Source organism: Rhagoletis pomonella, unplaced genomic scaffold, assembly GCF_013731165.1.
Source record: "Rhagoletis pomonella isolate Grant_MI unplaced genomic scaffold, Rhpom_1.0 Rhpom_scaffold_00003, whole genome shotgun sequence".
Classification (NCBI taxonomy): Eukaryota; Metazoa; Arthropoda; class Insecta; order Diptera; family Tephritidae; genus Rhagoletis; species Rhagoletis pomonella.
In genome coordinates this window covers 67,776,076-67,781,120 of record NW_023458557.1, presented here as the reverse complement: position 1 = coordinate 67,781,120, position 5,045 = coordinate 67,776,076, and the positions used below count along the sequence as shown (strand labels likewise).

At 38.8% G+C, this 5,045-nt stretch overlaps 1 protein-coding gene across 2 annotated transcripts in view; it reads right to left on the bottom strand.

Moving 5' to 3' along the window:
* Positions 1-5,045, bottom strand: part of LOC118735397 (transcriptional regulator ATRX-like) — a 101,676-nt gene that overhangs the window by 10,739 nt on the left and 85,892 nt on the right. The gene's annotated exons all lie outside the window — the stretch shown is intronic.

Genomic DNA, 5,045 nt, shown 5'->3' with positions numbered 1-5,045 from the left:
AAAAATACGTGTTTTATTAATTAAAACCTACAAAGTGGGGGCTCAACCGATTGAAAACCGAGAAAACTGAGAGCGCGTTTGAAGGCGTAAAAGTTTTAGCCAAAAACTTAAAAGAAAAACTAATATGCAAAGTGAAATCTCTAATTTGAATAAAAATAATTTTCAAAAGAGGTGCAAACCCATTACAAAAACAAAAAGAAAAGCAAAAATCGTGTAATTTGACAAAAATACATTTCAAAAGAGGTGTAAAACCCATAGCAGCAACAAATCGGTGTAAATTGATCACATAGGTTCTTGAACCAAACTGTACCAAAAAATCAAAGCCATCAGGTGTCCAGAAATCTATATAAGTAGGCTGGTCGAGTGGCGTCGGTACAAGTGCATCAAATTGTGTTGTTGCGTAGTTGACTTAGCATTTGCGGAAGCATTAGTACAGTCAGTGTATACATATATACATACAAACGACGTTGTGAACAAGAAATCAAAGCCATCAGGTGTCCAGGAAGCTTAGTAGGCTGGTTGAGTGGCGTCGGTACAAGTGTATCAAATTGTGTTGTTGCGCAGTGAACTTGGCGTTTCAGTAGCGTCACTACAGTGTTTGTACATATCTACAAACAGACAAGCGTTGTGATGGTAAAAGGGTGGTTTTTTTGCACATAGCCAGTAGCGAGCAAAGACAAGGCGTCGGTTTGTGTTGCTACGTGCTAAGAACATTGAAAGTGTCGTATTGTTTCCAATAAGAAGATACAAACAGACATATGTACTTAAGTGAAGCGTAAGCAAGTGTTGGTGGACAGAACAGTGTAGTAACACATATACATAAGTGTATTTACATAACGACGCTAGAAACTGTCGTTTTACATTAAAGCTGAAGAAATATTAATGGTACGAATAGTACATAGCGAGAGTAATAGAGATCGCAATACAACAAAGTAAAACTCACAAAACGTTTGAAATATAGGTAAATTGAAGAAGCAACAGTTCAGTAAATGCAGCAATAGAAAAGCAGCGCAGCGGCAAGGCAATAGAAGCAGAAGTCATCGAAAGCAGCGATTACTGAAGACAAAGTACCCAGCAGGAAAAAGATAAGTTAAGAAGAGAAATTTGTGTTAAATCAACTTTGCTTGTTGTTTGCGTATTTTGTTGTACGTTCAATAGTAAATAGTAAAGTATATTGCATTTAAATAAACAAACTACTAAAGATATTGGTAAAAAACCGAAGAAAATAATAAGAATTTGTGAAATTAAAAACAACTAATTTTTCAAGATTAAAAGCAGATTGCGTTTATAAACGTGTACAAATTTCGTTCGAATTTTCATAAACAACTTCATTCATTGAAAAACTAGAATCTGAAAACTGGTTATTAATTTAAAATCTGTAAAAAGTAGAGATAATTTTCAAAGGAAAATTTAAAACTTGGATATATGTAATTATATTTTACAATAATTTTGAATCAAAAAATTATATTTTAAAAGTAGTAATATATATATTTTAAATTGAATATCGATAAAAATTTTCAAAATGGATGCTCAAGCAATATTAAATATGACTGTAGTGTTATTAAAGACGAAACTTGGGGAGTTAGATTTACCACTGGACGGACGGAAGAAGGATCTGAGAGAAAGACTTCTCAGACATTATGGGTTACTGAACGATGAGGAAGAAGATAAAGAAGAGGAAGAAAATGATTTTGAGTCGGTGTCATCACGGGGGGGAAGCGGTTGTTGTCAGCCCTAGGCTAGTCGCAGGTCCCCATTTTACTTTTAAAGATATTCAAGACAGCTTGGCTTTATTTAATGGAACAGACAATTTTGATGTTAACCAGTGGGTGGAGCAATTCGAGGAGAGCGCAGAAACTGTAGGGTGGACCGAGGTTCACAAGTTCATTTACGCTAAACAGCTGTTGAGAGGGGCAGCGAAGTCGTTCGTTAGAAGTCAAGTAGGTCTGAAAGACTGGAATAAGTTGAAAGCGGCTCTCATTGCAGAATTCGGGGTCAGCTTATGTTCAGCAGAGGTGCACAGAATATTGAGAAATCGACAAAAGAAGTATAGTGAGACATTCTTAGAGTTTTTGTATGCGTTGATGGAAATCGGGAAAAAGATTCATTTAGATGAGGCAAGTCTGTTAGATTACTTTGTGGCAGGGATAACGGACACCAGGTTCAACAAAACCGTCTTATATCAAGCCAAAAGTATCAAAGAGCTAAAAGAACAGATAAAAATTTACGAAAAGATTTCGACGAAACCGAAATCTACCGCGTTAGATTTTAAGCCGAAAAGTGAAAAGGTGGATAAAGATAAAGCGCAAGCAGGCGAAAGGAAATGTTTTAAATGTGGAGATGCGTCTCACGTAGCTAAGGACTGTACATTGAAGGACCAACAGGTCAAGTGCTTCAAATGTAGTAAGATGGGACACAAGTCTTATAAATGTCCAGGAGAGAATGTTAAGGTGAAGTCAGAAAAGACGAATTTGAACACGGTAAAGGAGATTAAATGGAAACCTTCGAGAGCAGATAGGGATTTAAGATTCAAGAAGTTAAAGGTGGGTAATACCATTTTCCCAGCTTTACTTGATACGGGAAGCGGTTTATGCTTAATACGGCAATCGACGGTAAACGAGTTAGATTTTGGGTTAAGGATTAACGGAGATAAGCGTAGATTAGAAGGGATAGGTCATCGGGAGATATGTACCTCAGGAAGCTTTAACGCGAAGGCGTTGGTGGACGACGTGGAGATAGGGATAACGTTTCATATTATTAAAGATGCAGACATGGATTATCCAGCTATTTTGGGTCGTTCGATACTAAGTCAAGTGGATTTGATAATCCGAGAAGATGGCGATGTACTCACGTACAAACAAAAGGAAGGCAAGGAAACGAGGGTTTCAGAGAGTAGCATAATGGAGTTGTGGGAAGAATTTCCAGGACTGTGTCTACAGGTTGAGGAGGTAGAAGGTTCACAACACGACCTAGCTCACCTCAGTAAAGGTGGTTCGGCTGCTATTGACGAACTTGTTAGACGGTACATACTGTTGACTCAAGTTGAGATGAAGATTGTACTAACGGATGATTTGCCGGTTTATCAACGTCCTACGAGGACCAAAAATTTATCGAAAAACAGATAAAAACGTGGTTAGATGAGGGTATAATTGCTACGAGTAATTCGAACTATGCTTCTCCAATTGTGCTGGTAGGTAAAAAGGATGGAAGCAAACGTCTTTGTTGTGACTACCGAAAACTTAACGAGAAAGTTGTACGCGACAATTTTCCCATGACATTAATGGATGAGGTAGTTCAGAGGTTGCAGGGGTCTAAGGTGTTCACAACATTAGATTTAGAAAACGGATTTTTCCATGTCCCCGTTGAAGAAGGTTCACGGAAATATACAGCATTTGTGACAAGCAAGGGTCAGTACGAATTTTTTTATGTACCATTCGGAATATCGAACTCGCCGGCAGTTTTCTGCAGATACATAAACGCGATATTTAGAGAGTTGATTAATGACGGGACTATCGTTATTTTAATGGATGACATAATCATTCCATGGGCAGACGAGAAAGAAGGTATTTTAAAAATAGAAAAGGTTTTGAACTTAGCAGCAAAGGCGGGACTGCGCATAAAGTGGAGAAAGTGTAGCTTTCTGAAACGGAAGGTAGATTTTCTTGGTTATATTATAGAAGACAACACAGTGCGACCGTCGTTAGAGAAAACTCGAGCAGTAAAAGCATTCAAGGCACCGAAGGACCAAAAAGCAGTTCAGAGGTTTGTGGGTTTAACATCATATTTTCGCAGATTCATTAAGAACTATGCACTGATGGCCAAACCATTGACAGACTTACTACGTAGGAATGTAAATTTTAAATGGGGAGATGAGCAAACTATTGCTTTTCAGCAACTAAAGGAGGCTCTTGTACAATCTCCGGTGTTGAAGCTGTATGATCCGAGTGGCGTTACAGAAATTCATACAGATGCCTCTAAACATGGTTACGTAGCTGTACTGTTACAACAAGAGCCAGAGGACCAACAGTTTCACCCGGTCATGTACATGAGCCGGAAGACAAAACCATCGAACGAAAACTACCACTCTTATGACCTGGAGGTTCTTGCGATAGTGGAGGCTCTTAAGAAGAGGAGAGTTTACGTGTTAGGGGTTCCATTCAAAATAGTGACAGATTGCAACGCTTTTACGATGACCTTAAAGAAGAAGGACGTACCGACGCGAGTCGCTAGGTGGGCAATGTTCCTTCAAGAGTTCAATTATACTGTGGAACATAGGTCGGGAACGCAAATGAAGCATGCTGATGCACTTAGCAGATTAAGTTGCATGCTTATAAACGACTCACTACGGCACAGATTGAAAGAAGCACAGTTAGACGATAAATGGACTCGTGCTATACGGAAAATTTTAGAGACGTCGAGTTACGAAGATTTTTATATCCGCCATGATATATTATACAAAGATTACAGCAGGGAATTGATAGTGGTTCTTAATTCTTTGTAGGAAGAGATTATTCAGGTAGCTCATAGGCAAGGTCACTTCTCAGCCAAAAGAACATGCGATTGCGTGGAGAAGGCATATTATATTCCAGAATTAGAATCGAAAGTTGGAAAAATAGTCAAGAATTGTGTAGAGTGTTTAGTAATAAACGGTAAGAGCGGTAAGAAGGAAGGCTTCTTATCACCTATCGATAAGGAAGACCATCCATTAAAAACGTACCATATAGATCACGTAGTACCAATGACGGTTACAGGCAAAAAATACAGTTATATATTAGTGGTCGTAGACGCATTTTCGAAGTTTGTGTGGCTTTATCCCACAAAAGATACAGGATCAGAGGCAGTTGTGGACCACTTAGCGAGGCAAGCATCGATATTTGGGAATCCGCGTAGAATTATCACAGACAGGGGAGCAGCTTTCACGTCACATAGTTTCGAGAACTTTTGCGAAAGCAATGGTATACAACATTTGTTGATTACTACAGGTGTCCCTAGGGGAAATGGCCAAGTAGAGCGAATGCATCGGGTTGTGGTACCAATGTTGGCAA